The 25,813-nt window shown below is 45.6% G+C and overlaps 1 protein-coding gene and 1 pseudogene across 3 annotated transcripts in view; one reads left to right on the top strand and one right to left on the bottom strand.

Annotated features, from left to right (window-relative positions):
- The window catches only part of LOC121539235 (inverted formin-2), a 32,218-nt gene extending 29,850 nt beyond the window's left edge, over positions 1-2,368 (bottom strand). The window contains exon 1 of one of the 3 annotated variants that reach the window (XM_041847581.2): positions 2,204-2,368. The gene's annotated coding sequence lies outside the window, so the exon portion shown is untranslated. The remainder of the gene's footprint in view (positions 1-2,203) is intronic. The other 2 variants (XM_041847580.2, XM_045207498.1) reach the window with 2 other exon arrangements.
- A 20,020-nt stretch (positions 2,369-22,388) lies between these two features.
- The window catches only part of LOC121539745, an 85,312-nt pseudogene continuing 81,887 nt past the window's right edge, over positions 22,389-25,813 (top strand).

Genomic DNA, 25,813 nt, shown 5'->3' with positions numbered 1-25,813 from the left:
CTGTTCCTGCTCCCCGCACCAAGCCTGTGGTGCGCGTCGCCAGCCCGGTCCGGCCAGTTCCTGCTCCCCGCACCAAGCCTGTGGTGCGCGTCGCCAGCCCGGTCCGGCCTGTTCCTGTCCTCGCATCAAGCCTGTGGTGCGCGTCGCCAGCCCGGTCCGGCCTGTTCCTGCTCCCCGCACCAAGCCTGTGGTGCGCGTCGCCAGCCCGGTCCGGCCTGTTCCTGCTCCCCGCACCAAGCCTGTGGTGCACGTCGCCAGCCCGGTCCGGCCTGTTCCTGTCCCTCGCACCAAGCCTGTGGTGCGCGTCGTCAGCCCGGTCCGGCCTGTTCCTGCCCCTCGCACCAAGCCAGTGGTGCGCGTCGCCAGCCCGGTCCGGCCTGTTCCTGCTCCCCGCACCAAGCCAATGGTGCGCGTCGTCAGCCCAGTCCGGCCTGTTCCTGTTCTCCGCACCAAGCCAGTGGTGCGCGTCGCCAGCCCGGTCCGGCCCATTCCTGCTCCCGCACCAAGCCAGTGGTGCGCGTCGTCAGCCCGGTCCGGCCCATTCCTGCTCCCCGCACCAAGCCAGTGGTGCGCGTCGCCAGCCCGGTCCGGCCTGTTCCTGCTCCCGCACCAAGCCAGTGGTGCGCGTCGCCAGCCCGGTCCGGCCTGTTCCTGTCCCTCGCACCAAGCCTGTGGTGCGCGTCACCAGCCCGGTCCGGCCTGTTCCTGTCCCTCGCACCAAGCCTGTGGTGCGCGTCGTCAGCCCGGTCCGGCCTGTTCCTGCCCCTCGCACCAAGCCAGTGGTGCGCGTCGCCAGCCCGGTCCGGCCTGTTCCTGCTCCCCGCACCAAGCCAATGGTGCGCGTCGTCAGCCCGGTCCGGCCTGTTCCTGTTCCCCGCACCAAGCCAGTGGTGCGCGTCGTCAGCCCGGTCCGGCCCGTTCCTGCTCCCCGCACCAAGCCAGTGGTGCGCGTCGCCAGCCCGGTCCGGCCTGTTCCTGCTCCTACCAAATTTGCAATGTGGACACCCCTTTTGTAATGACTTATGCCATGTTAATATGATATCTGAGTGGGAATGACTAACAAAATCAATGTGATCCCTCTGGAGGTCAGGGCCCTTGGGCACGTGCCCTACATGCCCGGTCGTTATTCGGCCATGATTACCACAAGTTTAGATATCTGGCTAGACTAACTACCAATCTAAAAACTGTTACCTGACATGGCTAATTAATTCATTGACTGACATAACAAGAGAAAAACTGCTGATGCACAAGCAAATTTCATTCTATATTTATTGATATTATTTTGGCCAGGGGCCCCCTAGCAGCCGGGGGGCCATAAGCGTCCACTTAAGTCACTTATGCCTGGAACCGGCCCTGCTGGTTCTAATGATGACTTTGAGCATGCCTTGCCTTGAAAAATAACTTGATAGAGGTGCTTGGATGAAAAGGGACACCAGAGAGTGATGTTAATAGGCAGAGCCTTATATAAACAGGGCTGAGGTCTCCAACTGAATTTGGACAGTGTATCCCAACCGGGTTACTGTTAAACAGTGCAATGCAACAAGCATGATTTTATTAGCTGGATGTGAATATGTTAAAAATGCATCATAAGCTATATGTATATAATTTATATTATATTAGACCACATCTGTCTGTGTTTCTGTCAAAAGGGACCAACAGACTCCATTAATGTAACCTGACCTGCATCACCCACAAGCAGTCCTCGTGTCTATGGGAAACACTAAGGGGATGTTTGCCAATTTCCAAAATGCATTATGTCAGGATATTCACTCCTGTTGTAATAATCTGTTAAAATAAACAGGAAATAATGGGGGATGTGATGTCCATTAGATGAATTGCCATCTGTTAGATAATTATCAATACAGGTAGGCTAGACTTATGACAGTAATATTACTCTTTGGAACAGAAAATATGTTTCTGGTTGATAATCAAGTGAAGTAAGTACTCTAGTCCTACGGATTCCAATGTTGTGGCACCGTCTTTATTTTACGCTCTTGACGGCTCCCATATTCATGGTGGCACCGGGAACATAACGGGAAAACTTGTCACCAGCTTATAATGTCGAATTCAGATAACTCACATTGCCTACTGGAACGATTGCCTTCAAAAATTCACTTCGTTGTCTGAAGTTCTCATAAATAGCCTACCGATGCGCTAAAATACAATTCCCCTTAAATCGCGCGTTTCCAGCTGCGCTGCTTACCTGATCTTATGCCAAAATAACCACTTGAAGAATCGAGTCCTCCGATTGCGCCAGACTACACCCCTTTCCAGCTTCCAAGCGCCTTTTTCTTTCGTGCTTTACCAGGCTACCTCTCTACAGTGTATTTAGAGGTTAAGTGGAGAATGAGTGGGGAAGTTAGGGGAATTTCAGTTTGGTCCTGGACCTCCCCATTTACACGAGTGTAATGTGACAATGCTTCAGGCAACACTGGATGGCCCCTCCCACGCCCTGAATTTAGCTGGCACAGCTGGACAGCATACTGTATTGTGGCATGGGGTTTTAAGATTGTTTGAACTCACCTCTCACACAGGTTTTGTTTCACATGAAACCCACCCAACACGCTGTCAACGTCATTCCTGGTTACAGACCCACTGAATGTGATTGTGAGACTGAATTCTGACTGAACGTCAAGGTTACGTTCAAATGTAGAGTGGTTGGTCATTGTTATTACACAAGTGGAATAGAGACAAAAACAACCTTATTCCAACAATTATTATTATTATTTAGAAAATAACATAATCTTGGTATAAACTATCTGAGAACTCCAGAAAGCTTTCCATGCTTATTTTTCTCGCTTCCAAATCGCTGAGATTCTATTTGATCTAAAAGTCTCACTGAACTTGGTCCAAGCTCACATCTATTGCGATGGAAGAAAGGCTAAATCAGGATGACAACACAATATTGTCCTCAGGTGGCTGCCCTGCTCTTGCCCTTAGTCTGCCTCCTGCCACTCCTTTCGCCATGGGTACACCTTCTTGAAAACAATGACACTATACTTTGCTTAAACCTCTGCCAGTTAATGTCCTTAACGGGGCAATATGCAGTTCAAACAACAACAAAAGCGCCCACGCCGCCACTGATTGAGACTGCCATCATTGAAGTCCTTTGTGGTGACTTCAAAATGAGGGGTGTTCTAGAAAGCAAAATCATCAGCCATTGGATAATCTTTAACCAATCAGAGTATTAAAGACAATTACGATTTTTTTTTCAACCTTGCTATGCCAATGTGTGTCCTGGCTCTGGCCCAACCCATCGGTTTCTGGGACCAGATGGTGTAGAATGGATTTCCATTCTAGAAATAGTTGGGTAGGTAATCAGATCCAGGCTCATTGCAGAGAAGGAACTAACGTCCGTGGTGTGGCATAGCGTTTGGCCGGAGCAAGGAGTTTGGGTAGCCAGGCAAATGGATTTAAGGACTGACCATCCATGAGATTAAAATACAAAAGTTTACCATGTTTTAAAGCCATACAGTGTTTGTTTACCATTACATTGTTTAGAAACAACGGAGTAAAAGCTTTTGGGTTCTGATGGGGTTTGACATTCGAACTAAGGTCACATGGTTTCCATGTGTTTAATGCCATTCCATGTGCTCCATTCCAGCCATTATTATGAGCCATCCTCCCCTCAGCAGCCTCCACTGTGATAAACAGATATCCCAAATTTCTGGTTAGTCCATAAATTGTTTCATGCTTGTTGCAGGGCACGTTTACAGCGACACAATCTCACACTCAATTCGTGCAAATATGTAAAAAAAATATTTCAGCAGATTTTGTGCGTTTATGTGCGTTTTTGTGTGGCTTAATTCATGTGAAAATACAAAAAAAATGGTGGGAAAATAGATTTTGGGGGCAAACTTCAGAACAATCTTTTGAAAGTTATTGGATCAATGCATTTTGGACAATGGTGTTCTACACTGCCTAAGACGTTAACAACCCAATATAGTTAATCAACCAGGTTGTCACCGAAATACTTATAATATAATAGTAGCCTTAAGTTTTTATTTTATTTTTATTAATGCCAATGCTGTTTTCTATGCTTGTTTTTGCTTAATACTTTGGAATACTGGTGCTATGTCGGATTTTATGAGGGTTGCCAGATTGGAGTATAAAGCTGTTTTTGTCTGTTTTTTTGTGTGGGTGGTATCTATGAAGGTATTTGATTGAGGAAAGGGGATACATTTTCATGATGGGAAATGTATTCATCAATAAATGTGGGGAAACAGAAGACCTGCAAAAAAAATCTGTTTGGTTTAAATTCCCCATGGTGCAACTGCATGGCATTTGCAACTATAACGAGTCTGGACTATGATCAATTAAGCCATATCAATGCAGTTAAACAGATAATTGTAAAATAATGAATTATGTTGGCTTACACTTATGGAACGTCCAATGACGTTTCATGATGATTATTACAGTCGTGTCAATCATGTTATATACTTAGGCTATTGTAGCAAGGCATATACCAGCATTGTAGGCCTACTGCCTCTGCCCATAGGCCTACTAGGCTTTCATGGCAATGGCCGTTAGAGCTCACTCTGCCACGTATGAGCCCTGGTTAGAGTCCATGTTGCAGCTTTCAATTTCTTCCGCTACATTGGTGGCAGCATTGGGATCACGTCCAGCTCACGTCTAGTTATGTGATCTAGTGGTGGGAAGCATTCTGTTTTTCAACATTCTGTTGGGTGTAATTACATTGATATATGTAGTGAACAATGGATAAACAACAATGGGCGTGAGGGATAGAAGTAGTCACTACAGGTGCGATCAAGCCTTACATCAAAGTTGCCTGAAGCTGAATGGAAAGGGCTATGCCCTGACCAGTTATTCAGAAGAAAATCCTCTGTGACTGTCTAATTTACATAAGTTAACTTACCAGTGTGGACCCAAAACAAACACATTCTACACATTTACAAACTACCTGTTTAAAGTATTATTACAACCATGGTGTTCTTTTGTTACTGAAACTTATACATCAAATAACCGGACAATTATCCACATCAGGAAGAATGGCGCCGGAGCAGATGGCTGCAGTTTTACGGGCTCCTAACCAATTGTGTTATTGTGTGTGTTTTTTAGTGTTATTTGTAACTTATTTTGTACATAATGTTTCTGCCACCGTCTCTTATGACCGAAAAGAGCTTCTGGATATCAGGACAGCGATTACTCACCTCGTACTGGACGAAGATTTTTTCTTTAACGAGTCGGACACAAAGGATTTTCTTCAGACACCCGACAAGGCCCAAATCCCCGTCATTCGCATGAGAAAGAGACGGAGATATCGGGGACGTAGGTCGGGGTGCCTTGTAAGGATCCGACTGCAAGTGGGTAATCTGCCTCTACCATCAGTCCTATTAGCCAACGTACAATCATTGGATAACAAAATAGACGAACTACGATCACGGATATCCTACCAACAGGACATTAAAAACTGTAATATCTTATGTTTCACTGAGTCTTGGCTGAACGACGACATGGATAACATACAGCTGGCGGGATATACGCTGCATCGGCAAGCTAGAATAGCTGCCTCCGGTAAGACAAGGGGTGGCGGTCTGTGTATATTTGTAAACAACAGCTGGTGCACGAAATCTAATATTAAGGAAGTCTCTAGGTTTTGCTCGCCTGAGGTAGAGTATCTCATGATAAGCTGTAGACAACACCAAGAGAGTTTTCATCTACAGTTGAAGTCGGAAGATTACATACACCTTAGCCAAATACGTTTGAACTCAGTTTTTCACAATTCCTGACATTTAATCCTTGTAAATATTCCCTGTCTTAGGTCAGTTAGGATCACCACTATATTTTAAGAATGTGAAATGTCAGAATAATAGTAGAGAGAAAGATTTATTTCAGCTTTTATTTCTTTCATCACATTTCCAGTGGGTCAGAAGTTTACATACACTCAATTAGTATTTGTTAGCATTGCCTTTAAATTGTTTAACTTGGGTAAAAAGTACACCACATCAGTCACTGGCTTCATCAATAAGTGCATCGATGACATCGTCCCCACATTAACCGTACGTACATACCCCAACCAGAAGCCATGGATTACAGGCAATATTCGCACTGAGCTAAAGGGTAGAGCTGCCGCTTTCAAGGAGCGGGACTCTAACCCAGACGCTTATAAGAAATCCTGCTATGCCCTCCGGCGAACCATCAAACAGGCAAAGCGTCAATACAGGGCTAAGATTGAATCGTACTATACCGGCTCCGACGCTTGTTGAATGTGGCAGGATTTGCAAACTATTACAGACTACAAAGGGAAGCACAGCCGCGAGCTGTCCAGTGACACGAGCCTACCAGACGAGCTAAATTACTTCTATGCTGGCTTTGAGGCAAGCAACACTGAAGCATGTATGAGAGTATCAACTGTGTGATCACGCTCTCCGTAGCCGATGTGAGTAAGACCTTTAAACAGGTCAACATTCACAAGGCCGCAGGGCCAGACGGATTACCAGGACGTGTACTCCAAGCATGCGCTGACCAACTGGCAAGTGTCTTCACTGACATTTTCAACCTCTCCCTGTCTGAGTCTGTAATAACAACATGTTTCAAGCAGACCACCATAGTCCCTGTGCCCACTAAGGTAACCTGCCTAAATGACTACCGACCCGTAGCACTCACTTCTGTAGCCATGAAGTGCTTTGAAAGGCTGGTCATGGCTCACATCAACACCACTATCCCAGAAACCCTAGACCCACTCCAATTTGCATACTGCCCCAACAGATCCACAGATGATGCAATCTCTATTGCACTCCACACTGCCCTTTCCCACCTGGACAAAAGGAACACCTATGTGAGAATGCTATTCATTGACTACAGCTCAGGGTTCAACACCATAGTGCCCTCAGAGCTCATCACTAAGCTAAGGACCCTGGGACTAAACACCTCCCTTTGCAACTGGATCCTGGACTTCCTGACGGGCCGCCCCAAGGTGGTAAGGGTAGGTAACAACACATCTGCCACGCTGATCCTCAACACGGGGGCCCCTCAGGGGTGCGTGCTCATTCCCCTCCTGTACTCCCTGTTCACCCATGACTGCATGGCCAGGCACGACTCCAACACCATCATTAAGTCTGCCGATGACACAACAGTGGTAGGCCTGATCACCAACAACGATGAGACCGCCTATAGGGAGGAGAACTGGCCGTGTGGTGCCAGGATAACAACCTCTCCCTCAACGTAATCAAGACAAAGGAGATGATTGTGGACTACAGGAAAAAGAGGACCGAGCACGCCCCCATTCTCATCGACGGGGCTGTATTGGAGCAGGTTGAGAGCTTCAAGTTCCTTGGTGTCCACATCACCAACAAACTATCATGGTCCAAACACACCAGGACAGTTGTGAAGAGGGCATGACAAAGCCGAATGGCTTCAGACTGAGCATTTCTCACCATTTATTTACGGCGAGAAATTTCTGTTTTATAACAGGTAGTGTCCATTTATTTACAGTAGTGTGTTGATTAATTATTGCTTTCTTCAGTGGAAAGAGAGAATATGTATAAAAATGCCAAATATACCAAAAGCTAAATCAAGTAGATATTTACGAGTATTTAACCAGTTAAAGATAATGAATACATGACAACTAGATACAAATATTTTATAAAAAAATAATTCATACAAAAGTCAAGAGTTGGCTATAACATGAGTACAAACAAAGTGAGTGTGTGTATATATGTATGTAAGTGTTTGTGTGCTGTGTGTGTATTATGGTTTGCATTATAATTTCCCATCATAAAAATGTATCCCCATTCCCCAATCAAATATCTTAATCGATACCACAAAAAAAGCAACAGAAAAATCTGTATTTTCTCCAATCTGGCAACCCTCATAAAATTCGACAAAGCTTTGTATTAAAACATAAAGTGGAGCCTTGCATTAAATGCATTATGAATGTCAGGTGTGCTGAAGGTGGGTGTGGTGAATGAATCAAGCGCAGGAGGCAGAGGTACAGTCCAAAAGACTTTAGTGCAATATCCACAAGAGAAAAGCACATAATAGCCCGAAGGCGAAAATCACGGCGCACACAGGCGTCAAATAAACGGCGCACAAACATGTGCAAACAAACCTCTCCAAAACACTGGAGGGAGGAACAAAGCTCCAACACGAAAACAGAAAGGGCAATCACACACAAACACAGACACACACAACGAGAACTAAATAGAACACTAACGAGGACTAACTAGACACAGGTGTACAACATCAAGACAAAACCAAACGAACATGAAACATAGATCGGTGGCAGCTAGTACTCCGGGGACGACGACCGCCGAAGCCTGCCCGAACCAGGAGGAGGAGCAGCCTCGGCCGAAACCGTGACAGTACCCCCCCCTTGACGCGCGGCTCAGCCGTGCGCCGACCCGGCCTCGGGGGACGACCAGGAGGACGCGGAGCAGGGCGCGCGGGATGGTCCCGGTGGAACTCCGACAGGAGAGATGGGTCTAGGATGTCCCTCCGCGGCACCCAGCACCGCTCCTCCGGGCCGTACCCCTCCCACTCCACGAGATACTGGAGACCCCCCATCCGGCGTCTGGAGTCCAAAATGGACCTAACGGTGTACGCCGGAGCCCCCTCGATGTCCAATGGGGGCGGAGGAGTCTCTCCTATCTCATTGTCCTGGAGTGGACCAGCTACCACCCGGCCTGAGAAGAGACACATGGAACGAGGGGTTAATATTCTTATATTCAACAGGTAGATGTAACTTATAACACACCTCGTTCAATCTTCTCAGGACTTTAAAGGGCCCCACAAACCGCCGACCCAGCTTCCGGCAGGGCAGGCGGAGGGGTAGGTTTCTGGTAGAGAGCCAGACTCGATCTCCGGGTGCGTACACCGGCCCCTCACTGCGGTGGAGATCGGCGCTCGCCTTGTGACGAAGGACGGCCCGCTGCAGGTGGACGTGGGCAGCGTTCCACGTCTCCTCCGAGCGCCTCATCCAATCATCCACCGCAGGGGCCTCGATCTGGCTCTGCTGCCACGGTGCCAGAACCGGCTGGTAACCTAATACACATTGGAAAGGGGTTAGGTTGGTAGAGGAGTGGCGGAGAGAGTTCTGGGCCATCTCGGCCCAGGGAATGTAACGCGCCCACAGAAACCTACCCACATCCTGGTTGACACGTTCTACCTGCCCGTTACTCTCCGGGTGGTACCCCGAGGTAAGGCTAACCGAGACCCCCAAACGCTCCATAAACGCTCTCCACACCCGGGAGGTAAACTGGGGGCCTCGATCAGACACTATATCCTCGGGGACCCCGTAATGCCGGAAGACGTGGGTAAATAGGGCCTCAGCGGTCTGTAGGGCAGTAGGAAGACCCGACATAGGGAGAAGACGACAGGCCTTAGAGAACCGGTCCACAACGACCAGGATGGTGGTATTCCCCTGAGAGAGAGGAAGGTCTGTTACAAAATCCACCGAGAGGTGGGACCATGGTCGTTGTGGAACGGGTAGGGGCTGTAACTTACCCCTGGGCAGATGTCGGGGCGCCTTACACTGGGCGCACACCGAGCAGGAGGAGACGTAAACCCTCACATCCCTAGCCAAAGTAGGCCACCAGTATTTAGTGCTAAGGCAATGCACTGTCCGGCCAATACCCGGATGTCCAGAGGAGGGTGACGTGTGAGCCCAGTAAATGAGTCGATCCCGAATCTCGAGCGGAACGTACCTCCGACCCTCAGGACATTGTGGAGGGCTGGGGTCGTGCACGCAACGTCGCTCGATCTCGGCATCGACCTCCCACACCACCGGTGCCACAAGGCAAGACTCCGGTAGTATGGGAGTAGGCTCAACGGACCTCTCCTCCGTGTCATACCGCCGGGACAGTGCATCTGCCTTACCATTCTGGGACCCAGGGATGTACGTGATTTTAAATACGAACCTGGTGAGAAACATACTCCATCGAGCCTGGCGAGGGTTCAGTCTCCTCGCTGCCCGGATGTACTCCAGGTTCCGATGGTCAGTCAAAATGAGGAAAGGGTGTTGAGCCCCCTCAAGCCAATGTCTCCACACCTTAAGGGCTTGAACTACAGCTAACAGCTCCCTGTCCCCAACGTCATAGTTACGCTCCGCCGGGCTGAGCTTTTTGGAGTAAAAAGCACAGGGGCGGAGTTTAGGTGGTGAGCCGGACCGTTGAGAGAGAACGGCCCCTATACCAGCCTCAGACGCGTCCACCTCAACCTGAAAGGGAATTGTGGGATCCGGATGCGCCAGCACCGGAGCCGACGTAAACAGGTCCTTCAGTCTCCCAAAGGCCCTGTCCGCATCAGCTGACCACTGCAGGCGCACCGGACCCCCTTTCAGAAGGGACGTGATGGGAGCTGCCACCTGTCCAAAACCCCGGATAAACCTCCGGTAGTAATTCGCAAAGCCCAAGAACTGCTGCACCTCTTTTACAGTGGTTGGAGTTTGCCAATTACGCACAGCGGACACACGATCCACCTCCATTCTCACCCCTGACGCGGACAACCGATACCCCAAAAAGGAGACCGACTCCTGGAAAAACAGACATTTCTCTGCCTTGACATATAGGTCGCGCTCCAACAGCCTCCTCAATACACGTCGCACCAGGGTTACATGCTCGGCTCGGGTAGACGAGTACACCAGAATATCATCAATGTACACGACCACCCCTTGTCCCTGCATATCCCGGAAAATGTCGTCTACGAAGGATTGGAAGACTGATGGAGCATTCATCAACCCATATGGCATGACCAGATACTCGAAATGACCTGACGTGGTACTAAACGCTGTTTTCCATTCATCGCCCTCCCTAATGCGCACAAGTTATACGCGCTCCTGAGATCCAATTTTGTGAAAAACCGCGCTCCATGCAATGACTCCGTCATGGTCGCAATCAGAGGGAGTGGATAACTGTATTTCACAGTAATCTGATTGAGACCACGGTAATCAATGCATCGGGACGCAACCCTCCATCTTTCTTTTTCACAAAAAGAAACTCAAGAGGCGGGGGAAGTGGAAGGCCGAATGTATCCCTGTCTCAAAGATTCGGCTATGTACGTCTCCATAGCTTTTCTCTCCTCTTGAGACAAAGGATACACATGGCTCCGTGGGAGCGCTGCTCCTGCCTGGAGATCAATCGCACAATCCCCCTGTCTATGGGGAGGCAACTGCGTCACCCTAGTTTTGCTAAACACGAGAGCTAAATCCCCATATTCAGGCGGAATGTGCAGTGCGGGCACTTGGTTTGGACTTTCCACCGAAGTCGCCCCCACGGAAACACCCAGACATCGCCCCTCACACTGAGCAGACCACCCATCGAGAGCCCTCTGTTGCCACGAAATAGCAGGGTTATGGGTGCTTAACCAGGGAATTCCCAGCACCACTGGGTACGCAGGAGAGTCGATCAGATACAGCTGTATAGTCTCTTCATGACCCCCCTCGCACACATCCTAAGTGGCGCTGTGACTTCCCTGATCAACCCCGACCCCAACGGGCGGCTATCTAAGGCATGAACGGGAAAAGGTTTGTCAACAGGTAGGAGAGGGATCCCTAACTCCAAACAAAACTTCCGATCAACAAAATTCCCAGCTGCGCCTGAATCTACTAGCGCCTTATGCTGGGAATGAGGTGCGACCTGTGGAAAACCAACAGGTATACAAAAGTGTGCAACAGAAAGCTCTGGGTAAGTGGGCGTCTACTCACCTGGGGACGCCCCCAGTCGTGGCCTGTTGTCTTCTCCCCGGAGAACCCTCCCCAGCACCTGGCCGCAGTGTGCCCTCCACGACCGCACTTGGTGCAGGAGACAGGCCCCCTCGGGCTCTTCCTCCTCCGTTCTCTAGCGCCGGCACCCCCGAGCTCCATAGGGCTCGGCTCGGGAGGTGCCGGAGGGCGGAATGGACGGACCCCCCTCGGGACGTCCACGGGTGGCCAGCAGGGTGTCTAAACGGATGGACATATCGACCAACTGGTCGAAAGTCAGATGGGTATCCCTGCAAGCCAACTCCCGTTGAACGTCCTCCCGGAGGCTACACCGAAAATGGTCGATGAGAGCCCGTTCATTCCACCCTGCATCCGCCGCTAGAGTCCGGTACTCCAAAGCAAACGCCTGTGCGCTCCTCCTCCCCTGTCTTAAGTGGACTAGCCGCTCCCCCGCCGCTTTACCCTCAGGTGGATGGTCAAACACGGCCTTGAAGCGGCGGGATAACTCGGCGTAGGAGATGGTGTTGGCGTCCATCTTCCTCCACTCAGCGTTAGCCCACTCCAACGCCTTACCGGTGAGACAGGAGATGAGGGCGGAAACGCTCTCGTGTCCCGAGGGCGCCGGGTGTACGGTGGCAAGGTAGAGTTCCACTTGTAACAGGAACCCCTGACACCCGGCAGCGGTGCCGTCGTATGCCCTCGGGAGCGAGAGCCGAATCCCACTGGGTTCCGGTAGTTGGACGTGCGGGCTGACCGATGGTGATGGTGCGGTAGGTGGGGGTGTGGGTACCCCGCTGGTCTCCCATCTATGGAGGGTGTTCATCACTCGGTCCAGGGCGTGCCCGATTTGGTTGATACGATCCTCCTGACCACGAAGGCGCTCCTCCATGATCTGAGTGGGTACGGGTGCTCCTGCTGATTCCATAAGATGGTGTGTGATTCTGTCAGGGGTGCTGAAGGTGGGTGTGGTGAATGAATCAAGCGCAGGAGGCAGAGGTACAGTCCAAAAGACTTTAGTGCAATATCCACAAGAGAAAAGCACATAATAGCCCGAAGGCGAAATCACGGCGCACACAGGCATCAAATAAACGGCGCACAAACATGTGCAAACAAACCTCTCCAAAACACTGGAGGGAGGAACAAAGCTCCAACACGAAAACAGAAAGGGCAATCACACACAAACACAGACACACACAACGAGAACTAAATAGAACACTAACGAGGACTAACTAGACACAGGTGTACAACATCAAGACAAAACCAAACGAACATGAAACATAGATCGGTGGCAGCTAGTACTCCGGGGACGACGACCGCCGAAGCCTGCCCGAACCAGGAGGAGGAGCAGCCTCGGCCGAAACCGTGACAATGAAGAAAATTGTGTAATGTAGGCTCCACGAAATATGAAATATGTTATGAAGAAAATTGTGTAGGCCTACTGTTGCCTACATGAAAAAAAGGGCCTTTCAGACTACAAGTGAAAACAAGCATAGAAAACAGTATTGGCATTATTAAAAATAAAAAACGTATAATTATAATTATTTTGGTGATAATATGGTTGATTAACAATATTGGGTTGTTAACAGATTTGTTTTTTTATATAAATAAATGTGGGACACAAAAATAAGGCAGTGTAGAACACCATTACCCATCATGCAGTGCTCTAATAACTTTCAAAAGATTGTTCCGAAGTTTGCACCCAAATCAAATTAAGTGTGAGATTGTGTTGCAACATTTTACAGGAATATTTTTTATTAATCACATGATTTCATGAGAAAAAACTTTTGTGTGTGTAATGCAAGTCAAGGTGTCCTGGATGAATGTCAACAAGATGCATAATCAGCATTGTTAAAATAACTGTTTATGTTAAGCTAAACTAGTTCACGCCCTAAAAGAAGACAAAGTTCAAATGTAGTCCATGAAGTGGTATTAGGATTACTGTATGTCCACAGGTATTCTACTGTACAATTGCAAACTGCATTAATTACACATTTGGTCAACATTTAGTTAAGACCGAAATCAGGCTTTGTAGTATCCGTTTTATCTTGTGACCAGGTTCAATTATCTTCCGTTTCAGAGAAAATGGAGGGTCACATTTGAAGTAACTACAAAATCCAGGTAAAAACCAAGGCAAACAGCACTGAAGTTACTATGTGAAATTACTGCACTCTGGCTTTGTTCCACTGTGTTTTGACTGCAGTTACTGCAGCTCGCCTTGGTATTTTATCGGGCTCCGAGTTCAGGCGATCCCGATCATGACATACACCGTCACACACACACCATGAGAAAGACAGTGATCCAGTTATCACCAGAATAAACATGGCACAACCCCGCAGAAACGCGTATTGAAAAGCAAATACCCAGATAATGGTAAGAAATATGGCAAACAAAATATGTAAAATCGAGCTAATATACAAAGTCAAATATTTCTTAAAAGTACAAACATTCTCCGTGATGAAATAGTTCTTACCTTATTGGGGACAATGCTTGAGGGTTACTTCAACACAACATTCAAAACATGAAAACATAACTACATAAAACCATTTACTACAGTTGGAATGTAGTTAGAACTCTGTTTCCATCAAATAGAAAAACAACAAGAAAGTTTGATCAACACATTTCGCTTTTTTTTTTTTTTTTTTAGGGGTAGATCAGCTTAATATTGCAGATAGATTGTAACTTACATCAATGTAATTGTCTGCATCACTTCCAATCCCCCATGTTTTTTTTTTATATATATATACACATATACACACACACACACATACATATACATATACACACATGCACACACACACATACACACCCACATACATACATACATACATACATACATACATACATACATACATACATACATACACATACATATCCTTAAAAAATATATATATATTCCCCTTTATTACTTTCCAACCCCGCCACCCTTTCCCCACTTGGAGTAAACTAGTGAACAACAACGCCTAGGCCTCTACTTCCAGCCCATACCCACGATCTACATTTTATGGACACAGTCAATTTTACAATAATTACATTTTGTTTGTTCTTTCTCCTGAACTTCTTCTACTCTCAACCTCCGATCATTTTCATGATGTCCATCCGGTTTGCTTCTATTTGCCATATCTTTCTAACTGTGCTCCTTCACAAAAGCTCCCAACCTATAACCCATACACTTATTATGGACACAGCGTGCCTACATTATTAGTTATCTTGTTATTGTTTGTTGTTAGTTGTTATTAGTCCCATCCTTCAATTCCATTCAACACCTCCCATCTATCTTTTAACACCATCCATATAGGATTTCTATTTGCCATATACAGTGGAGAGAACAAGTATTTGATACACTGCCAACTTTGCAGGTTTTCCTACTTACAAAGCATGTAGAGGTCTGTAATTTCTATCATAGGTACACTTCAACTGTGAGAGACGGAATATAAAACAAAAATCCAGAAAATCACATTGTATGATTTTTAAGTAATTAATTTGCATTTTATTGCATGACATAAGTATTTGATACATCAGAAAAGCAGAACTTAATATTTGGTACAGAAACCTGTGTTTGCAATTACAGAGATCATACGTTTCCTGTAGGTCTTGACCAGGTTTGCAAACACTGCAGCAGGGATTTTGGCCCACTCCTCCATACAGACCTTCTCCAGATCCTTCAGGTTTCAGGGCTGTCGCTGGGCAATACGGACATTCAGCTCCCTCCAAAGATTTTCTATTGGGCTCAGGTCTGGAGACTGGCTAGGCCACTCCAGGATCTTGAGATGCTTCTTACGGAGCCACTCCTTAGTTGCCCTGGCTGTGTGTTTCGGGTCGTTGTCATGCTGGAAGACCCAGCCACGACACATCTTCAATGCTCTTACTGAGGGAAGGAGGTTGTTGGCCAAGATCTCGCGATACATGGCCCCATCCATCCTCCCCTCAATACGGTGCAGTCGTCATGTCCCCTTTGCAGAAAAGCATCCCCAAAGAATGATGTTTCCACCTCCATGCTTCACGGTTGGGATGGTGTTCTTGGTGTTGTACTCATCCTTCTTCTTCCTCCAAACACGGCGAGTGGAGTTTAGACCAAAAAGCTCTATTTTTATCTCATCAGACCACATGACCTTCTCCCATTCCTCCTCTGGATCATCCAGATGGTCATTGGCAAACTTCAGACGGGCCTGGACATGCGCTGGCTTGAGCAGGGGGACCTTGCGTGCGCTGCAGGATTTTAATCCATGACGGCGTAGTGTGTTACTAATGGTTTTCTTTGAGACTGTGGTCCCAGCTCTCTTTAGGTCATTGACCAGGTCCTGCCGTGTAGTTCTGGGCTGATCCCTCACCTTCCTCATGATCATTGATGCCCCACGAGGTGAGATCTTGCATGGAGCCCCAGACCGAGGGTGATTGACCGTCATCTTGAACTTCTTCCATTTTCAAATAATTGCGCCAACAGTTGTTGCCTTCTCACCAAGCTGCTTGCCTATTGTCCTGTAGCCCATCCCATCCTTGTGTAGGTCTACAATTTTATCCCTGATGTCCTTACACAGCTCTCTGGTCTTGGCCATTGTGGAGAGGTTGGAGTCTGTTTGATTGAGTGTGTGGACAGGTGTCTTTTATACAGGTAACGAGTTCAAACAGGTGCAGTTAATACAGGTAATGAGTGGAGAACAGGAGGGCTTCTTAAAGAAAAACTAACAGGTCTGTGAGAGCCGGAATTCTTTCTGGTTGGTAGGTACTTATGTACTCAAATACTTATGTCATGCAATAAAATGCAAATTAATTACTTAAAAATCATACAATGTGATTTTCTGGATTTTTGTTTTAGATTCCGTCTCTCACAGTTGAAGTGTACCTATGATAAAAATTACAGACCTCTACATGCTTTGTAAGTAGGAAAACCTGCAAAGTCGGCAGTGTATCAAATACTTGTTCTCCCCACTGTATATTTCAACTGTACTGTGATTTCTTACAAAAGTTCTGAACCTTTCTATTCTCATTGTTTCTACAGATTGTGAATTGAAAATAAAATTTTTTGCTAATAGTATTATTATGTTATTGATCAATTGACTATGACTTTTCAGATCACCCAGTAGTGCTATCTGCAGGGTTAGCTCCAGGTAAATATTGCAATCCTTTAGCCATTCCTGGACCTGTGTCCAAAAACAAGCTATAAATGGACAGTACCAAAACAAATGATCTAATGATTCTGTCTCTTCGCAGCAAAATCTGCAGAGCTGTGAAGATTGTATCCCCCATATAAATAACATTCTATTGGTAGCAAGAATTTTATATAATAATTTAAATTGAAAGATTCTAAGTTTTGAATCCGGTGTCGTTTTGCGTATCAGTTCATAAACACTATGCCATGGGATCGGTACGTCAAAAATCTCTTCCCAACTATTTTGCAATCTATATACATTTACATTTTAGTCATTTAGCAGACGCTCTTATCCAGAGCGACTTACAGTTAGTGAATACATATTTTTTTATACTGGCCCCCCGTGGGAATCGAACCCACAACCCTGGCGTTGCAAACGCCATGCTCTATCAACTGAGCTACATCCCTGCCAGCTATTCCCTCCCCTACCCTGGACCAATTGTGCACCGCCCATGAGTCTCCCGGTCGCGGCCAGCTGCGACAGAGCCTGGATTCGAACCAGGATCTCTAGTGGCACAGTTAGCACTGCGATGCAGTGCCTTAGACCACTGCGCCACTCAGGAGTATGGGATGGCTGTCAATCCTTTGGTCCTTAAATGAAACTGATATACTTTTTTATTTATCGCAGTTTTCCTTAACCAATTATGTTCTTTAATGCAAGGCCGACAGACAAGTTCCTTACTTTCTCCTCCTTCCACTTTCCTCTTCCATTTTTGCGGTAAGGCTGCAATTATTTGGTTGTAATTTTGGGTAGAGCAGACATTTCCATATGTTTTTGTTAGCTGCATGTGCGACATAACTCCACCAGTCCTACGGATGATATCATTTACAAAGATTATACCTTTTTTAAACATTTTGTTAAAAAATGCATTTTGCTTCTGCATTACCCATATATTCGTTTAAGGTCATACAATGGCAGAGTGTAGTAACAACATTTTAGGGGTCATAGGTCAGATCAGTGGTCATGGTTGATATGCATAAAATGACTTCATAATAATATAATACATTAGTGCATCATCACTTATCTACCTACACCATATTTGGCTGGACAGCAAAAAAACTTTAAAACCATTTTTCTCAGTCTCGCTGTTTGCGAAGTTACTGCTCTTTACCTTTCTAGGGCAGTATAGGCCTACACTACGAGCTGAATAATTAAATGTTTTACATTTTAGTCATTTAGCAGACGCTCTTATGCAGAGCGACTTACAGTTAGTAATTAATTAACTTTAATGCATTCATAATCAAGGCAGATGGTCATATAGATTACAGTAGGCCTACAGTAAACCATTAGGTTGAAAGAAAGACAGTGGGGCTCATCACAATACAATGTCTGAGGCTGGTGATGCCCAGCTCACTACCTGGATAGACACGAACAGGGCCTCTTGCATTTAAATACACATGGTATGGAGAAAGATCAAATCAAATGTAATTTGTCACATGTTCTGTATACAACAGGTGTAGTCCTTACCGTTACTTACAAGCCCTTAACCAACAATGCCGTTTTAAGAAAAATAAGAGTTAAGAAAATATTTACTAAATAAACTGAAGTGACATACTATAAGGGACTATACTATTAAGTTAGAATTTCTTCTACATGAATTCTGTCATCCTTAGAAAGTTGGAGTAGATTTTCAGTCCATTACTACAAGACTGGGTTTTCAAACTATTCACCGGACGTTTCTAAGAATAACATGTTAACTTTGAAGAGCATCCCTTGGGATTTTAGGTCTGAAAGAAGACTGCCAACATTTCCCCAAGGATGTTCCAAATTATGTTCTGATGTGTTTTGAGGGTGCATGTTTGGGTTTTGTTCCAGAAAATGAGAGGTTATTGAAATTACTCTAACATGTCAGGACTAGTCCCTATCACACTAGCCCATATTAGACTCCTCTTATCACCTCTCAGCCACTCAGGAAATGCTGCAACAATGGGATGTACAGGGAAATGGCTGCATTGTCTTCTTCTGCAAGCCCACATCCGGATATACAAAAGTGAAACCAGAGCGTATTATGCCATAATAAACCATATGAAATGTTCATGAATGTACCCCCTCTGTTACCCTTGTTTTACAGTTTTTTCACATGTATGTTAATATAATATATGCCATTTAGCAGATGCTTTTATCCAATGCAACTTACAGTCATTTGGCATTCATTTCACGTTCAGGTGGTCCCTGGAATCGAAACCAATATCCTGGCATTGCAAGCGCCATCTTCTACCAACTAACCATATTAGAATGAGCAGTCTGGTACAATTTGCATATAACACATTGACTCCAAAAATGTAATATTTGTTCATTATTTACAACATTTTAATATAACAATGATATTTGAAATTGATCACTCTAAAGTCAGCAAAATTATTTGAATTTGCCACAATAAAACACATATAATCAACATGCTTGCAAAGGTCAATACTTAAATTTTTTATTTCACAATAATCATGCGAGACCATAATAAATTATGTGTAGTGCACTTTAACTACATCTCTAATGTGAAAATAATGGCCACTGGTATGTAGTGCGATGGCAGGAATATGTGAGTGGGAGGTATGGGAGGAGTCGACAGTAGGGAGTGATCATTACCCAATGGTATGCACAGTAGGCCGGAGGGAAGAGGAGGTGTTAGTGGATCGAGTAGGCAGGTGGGTGTTTGGAAGGGCAAAGTGGGGTCAGTTTCAGGAGCTGAGTGAGCAGGTGATGGCTTGGGTGGATATGACAGGGGATGTAGATAGTATGAATTACTGGGTGAGAACAGCTTTAGTGGGGGCAGCTACTGAGGCTATACCTAAGAGTTCAGGGAGGAGGAGGAGGAAAGCAGTCCCATGGTGGACGGAGGAATATGGGGCAATGGTGAGGAGTAGGAACAGGGCATTTAGAGTACTGAATACTGAACTTCCAACATCTGATTCAGTATAAGCAGGGCCATGGTGAGGAGAACTATCCGTCAGGCAAAGAGGTCATGTTGGCATCGGTTCTGTGACACCATTGGAAGGGCGACACCTGTGGGAGAAGTGTGGGGGATGATTAAGAGGATGAGTGGGGTCAGAAGAGAGTGGGATTATCCAGTGTTGACGAGTGGGGAGGATGTGGCAGTAACAGATGAGGAGAAAGCAGAGATGATGGCCAAAGCATTTGTCCAAGTGCATAGCTCCGCAGATATGTCAGAGGAGGGGCAGAGGGGGAGAGAGAACACGAGAGAGGAGCACCCTGGAGTGCTGGAAAGGAGGGAGGATGTAAATGATGCGTTGAATGCACCATTTACCAGTGCGGAGGTGAAAAGAGCAATAGGTAAGGCTGGGTTAACTTCACCTGGGAAAGATGAGGTGTGCTATGTTATGTTGGCCCATCTTAGTGATGAGGCACTGGATAAGGTATTGGTGTTGTACAACAGAGTGTGGGAGGAGGGGAAACTACCAGGAAGTTGGAAGGAGGCAGTAGTGGTACCAATCCGGAAGCCCGGGAAGGATCCAACGAAGCCAACAAGCTATCGGCCAATAGCTTTAACATCACATGTATGTAAGATTATGGAACGTATGATTACGGAGAGGCTAACGTACTTCCTGGAGAGCAGAGGGCTAGTAACGCCACATCAGAGTGGGTTGAGGAAGGGTAGGGGAACTATGGATCCAGTGCTCTGCTTAGAAGCAGAGGTCAGGAAGGCTCAGGTGAACAAAGAGACTGTTGTAGCTGTCTTTTTTGATGTGGAGAAGGCTTATGATATGATGTGGAAGGAGGGGTTGTTAATCAAGCTTGATATTATAGGGGTAGGAGGAAGAACGTACAACTGGATAAAGGATTTCCTGTTTGGAAGGTCTATCCAAGTGAGGGTGGGGAAGTCTTTATCAGGCAGCTACTTGGTGGATAACGGTACACCACAGGGGAGTGTGATTAGTCCTCTGTTGTTCTCAATCATGATCAATGATGTTTACTCTCTGGTACAGCCGGATGTAGGGAGGTCGTTATTTGCAGATGATGGGGCCTTATGGAAGAGGGGAAGAAATGTGCCATACATAGTCAGGAAGGTACAGGAAGCAATTGATGAGGTAGAGCGGTGGGCATTAATGTGGGGAAGCAGGTTCTCTGTAGAGAAAACTCAAACAGTGTTCTTTACCAGGAGGAAGGTGGGAGATAAGGTATGCTTGAGGTTATATGGGAGAAACTTGGAGAGGGTGGGGGCCTTCAGTATAGCATATGGTTCGGCAGCCCGGACCTCACTGGAAAGGCTAGATGTCATACAGGGGCAAGGACTCAGAATATGTAGTGGGGCGTTTCGGACATCCCCAGTGGCTGCATTACAGGTGGAGATGGGGGATATGCCATTGCAGATTAGGAGACAGCAGCTGGCAATTAATTATTGGGTCAACCTACAAGGACATGGGGTGTCTCATCCTGCGAAAAGGATTTTACAGGCATGTTGGGAACATGAGCGAAGACAGAACACGAGCTTTGGGTGGGTTGGTAATTCCCAGTCGAAGGAGATGGGACTGTATGGAAGGGAGTTTAGTCCAACTGTAGTTATTCCTCTAAATCCACTATGGCTACTCCCGCTTCAAGTAGTTGATCTAGAAGTGTTGGAGAGACTACAGAAAGATAGGGAGGGTGTTGATCCAGCTGATTTCTTTAAGAGATGTCTGGAAACTGTGTATCAGGATTTTGTGGCCATTTACACAGATGGTTCAAAAGATCCAAGGACAGGACATACTGGGTCAGCATTTGTAGTGCAGGAATGTGGGGTGGAAGTCAGGAAACGTATTACAGATAATCTGGCTGTATATACGGTGGAGCTGATGGCCATACTGTTGGCCTTGCAGTGGGTGGAGGAAGTCAAACAAGACAGAGTAGTTATTTGCTCTGATTCATGTGCAGTGTTAATGAGTCTCCAGTCCTTTAGCTCACATAGCAGACAATACCTGCTTTATGAGGTGCTACAAACCCATGGCAGGATTCAACAGATGGGTATTCAGATAAGAATTATTTGGGTCCCAGTCCATGTGGGGGTGGAGGGGAACGAGGCAGTAGATGAACAGGTTAAACAAGCACTTAGTAGTGGGTATGTTGATGTTGAAATTTCAATGAGCAAGGCAGAGGCAAAAAGACTGATATATACCGTGATGGTGCAGAGATGGCAGGAGCAGTGGAATAGAGATAATAAGGGAAGGCATTTATTTCAAGTACAGAGGAAAGTCGGGGAGGGGAGGACGGCATGAAGGGAAAGAAGAGAGGAGGCTATTTTTACAAGATTAAGGGTGGGACACAGCCAGTTGAATAAGACATTAAATGTGATAGGAAAGCATCCATCAGGAAAGTGTGATTATTGTCAGGAAATAGAGACCGTGGCGCATGTATTGCTACAGTGTGGGCAGTATCAGAGGGAAAGAGAGAGGATGAGATCTAGTATGAAGGGGATACAGTTATTAGTTTAAATAGTATATTGAGTAGAACGTCATTAGATATAGTCTAAAATATTTTGTTATCTTTTTAGTAGAAACGTGGTTGGCAGGTAGGATTTAATTTCTCCCTGTCTCTGGCCCACACTCCAGTACAGTAGGTGGCGGTAATGCACCATAACGTTGGATGCCGACTGCTGATAAACCCCACTGAAGAAGAAGAATAAACGTCCAACCCAAATGCTACAACAACAAACATCTTTAGGACGTTGATAGTACGTTTGTTTTGGTATTATATTGTAATAAATAAAGATACAATGACAGGAAAGACGGCGAAAGACCTTTTGCAGATGGACCTGTATGGTCTACTGGGTATTGAAAGCACAGCGACTGCGAAAGAGGTGAGTGATAGCTAGCTAACGTTAGTTTGCAAACTTTGACGCCTTGTGTAGCTTAGGAGTAGTTTACCTAGCTAGTTGCTTTGAAGTTGGTAAAAATACATTTTTTAAATTGTATTCGTCACATGCTTCGTAAACAACAAGTGTAGACTACAGTGAAATGCTTACCTACGGGCCCTTCCCAACAATGCAGAGATAGAAAATAGATAAATAATTGAAAAGTAAAACATGTAACAACACGTTAATAATTATACACAATGAGTAACGATAACTTGGCTATATACACGGGGTACCAGTACCGAGTCGATGTGCAGGGGTACGAGGTAATTGAGGTAGATAAGGTCATATAACTAGGAATAAAGTGACAGATAATGAACAGCAGCAGCAGCGTATGTGATCAGTCAAAAAGGTTAGTGCAAAAAGGGTCGGTCAATACAGATAGTCTGGGGTAGCTGTTTGGTGAACTATTTAACTATTTAGCAGTCGTATGGCTTGGGGTAGAAGTTGTTCAGGGTCCTGTTGGTTCCAGACTTGGTGCATCGGTACCACTTGCCCTGCGTGTTCTAAGAGTAAATTATCTTCAAATGGCCGCTAAGTGGCGGCATAGTACCATTCACAATTCGATGTAATTTAGTAGACCTATGAATGATGACCTTCTTGATTCAGAGACAACAGAGCTATGCTAGCCTTCTAGGTTTTCTGCAGGGACGTATTCATCCCGCCGATCCTGTTGCAAAACTTTTATTAAAACGGAAGCAAACGGAACGGGGAGGGACCTTCGATAGGGCTGTGGCGGTCATGAAATGTTGTCAGCAGGTTAATAATGTCACGCAAAAGACTACCGGTCTCATGGTAATTGACCGTTAATTAACATAAACACGTTTAGCATCTCCAGGCCTCCACACATACAAGCCGATGCGCACCTTTGGAACATCTACATTTAGAAAAAGTCTAATACATCTATTTAATATACACCATCACAATAAATCCATTATCTATTTTAGTCAGATCTAAATAAATATTATGATATAAGGAAAATGTATTTCAGAAGAACAGAATATGGGTTTGCCTACTGTAGGCCTATGTTATCTGGCTATGCTCCCATGCCATAGGCTGTATAGGCTTGTTAATTTAGCTGACAAGATATGCTTATAAGTCCCATGCCATTATTTTTTCAGATGAAATAGTGAGAAGAATATAATTTAATTTAGCTTAATAAAATATAAATGATTTTTTTCCCATTAGTGAGTGCGCATATGAAGTGGCGATGTTAATCATTTCACACAGGTCCTATATGCTAGATTTAGAGTTATTTGGCAACTTTAGTTGTGAATTATACAAACCTTAGAATGCCTTAGAAATCAAAACATATATGGGCTGCATGATGTGACTATAGGCTATTGATGATTTGAGAAAGTATCAACAAAAGCTTGCGTTCTGTTCCTTGCCTCAGGGTGCACAGCTGTTCTCTTGTCAAGTGATCATATTTTCACCCATCAGACTATTCTCAATTTAAACTTTAGTTTGATGGGGTTGAGGTTAGGGCTCTGTGCAGGCCAGTCAAGGTCTTTCACACCGATCTCGACAAACCATTTCTGTATGGACCTCGCTTTGTGCAGGAAAGGGCCTTCCCCAAACTGTTGCCACAAAGTTGGAAGCACAGAATCGTCTAGAATGTCATTGTATGCTGTAGCGTTAAGATTTCCCTTCACTGGAACTAAGGGGCCTATACCGAACCATGAAAAACAGCCCCAGACCATTATTCTTCCTCCACCAAACTTTACAGTTGGCACTATACATTCGGGCAGGTAGCGTTCTACTGGCATCTGCCAAATCCAGATTTGTCTGTCGGACTACCAGATGGTGAAGCGTGATTCATCACTCCAGAGAACGCGTTTCCACTGCTCCAGAGTCCAATGGCGGCGAGCTTTACACCACTCCAGCTGATGCCTGGCATTGCGCATGGTGATCTTAGGCTTGTGTGTGGCTGCTCGGCCATAGAAACCCATTTCATGAAGCTCCCAACGAACAGTTCTTGTGCTGACGTTGCTTCTGGAGGCAGTTTGGAACTAGGTAGTGAGTGTTTCAACCGAGGAAAGACGATTTTGACACGTTATGTGCTTCAGCACTCGGCGGTCCCGTTCAGTGAGCTTGTGTGGCCTACCACTTCACGGCTGAGCCATTGTTGCTCCTAGACGTTTCCACTTCACAATAACAGCACCTACAGTTGACCGGGGTAGCTCTAGCGCAGCAGAAATTTGACGAACTTACTTGTTGTAAAGGTGGCAAACTAAGACAGTGCCACGTTGAAAGTCACTGAGCTCTTCAGTAAGGCCATTCTACTGTCAATGTTTGTCTATGGAGTTTGCATGGCTGTGTGCTAGATTTTATACACCTGTCAGCAATGGGTGTGGCTGAAATAGCTGAATCCACTAATTTGAAGGGGTGTCCACATACTTTTGTATATAGTGTATAAGAACACTTTCACTCCGCATCAACCACTGTTTGAGGAGCATGGTCTTGCTGCCAGACAGGTGATATTCCACCCAAACTCTGTATGTCATGGGCTCTCAAACCTTGTTCCTGCTGCTACCCAGTGCTTGATTTGGGAAAACAAGTGAAATCTGTTCGGGAACATCAATAGTAAAATGTTTTCGCAACGAAACATATTTCACTAAACTGTCCGTCTGCGCGCTGAAGAAAGGAATAAAGGAGCGAGAGGAGGAGATGGAAATGCATGGTGGTGAGAGATTCTGTATAGCTGAAGGTAATGTGTCACTCAATTAATTATGACAATAATTAATTGAGCCTATTACTAGGCTACTCTAAATCAAATACAAATTCACTAATTGTAGGCTAACTAAGCCGCCCTGCATTTTTTACAATTATTTTTTATTTCTCCTTTATTTAACCAGGTAAGCCAGTTGAGAACAAGTTCTCATTTACAACTGTGATCTGGCCAAGATAAAGCAAAGCAGTGCGATAAAAACAACAACAACACAGAGTTACATATGGGATAAACAAAACGTAGAGTCAAAAACACAATAGAAAATCTATATACAGTGTGTGCAAATGTAGTAAGTTATGGAGGTAAGGCAATAAATAGGCCATAGTGCAAAATAATTACAATTTAGTATTAACACTGGAGTGATAGATGTGCAGAAGATGATGTGCAAATAGAGATACTGGGGTGCAAATTAGCAAAATAAATAACAATAAGGG

This window comes from Coregonus clupeaformis, chromosome 25 (genome assembly GCF_020615455.1).
Source record: "Coregonus clupeaformis isolate EN_2021a chromosome 25, ASM2061545v1, whole genome shotgun sequence".
Classification (NCBI taxonomy): domain Eukaryota; kingdom Metazoa; phylum Chordata; class Actinopteri; order Salmoniformes; family Salmonidae; genus Coregonus; species Coregonus clupeaformis.
The sequence above is the reverse complement of the archived record's forward strand: the minus strand, read 5'-3'. Positions and strand labels throughout refer to the sequence as shown.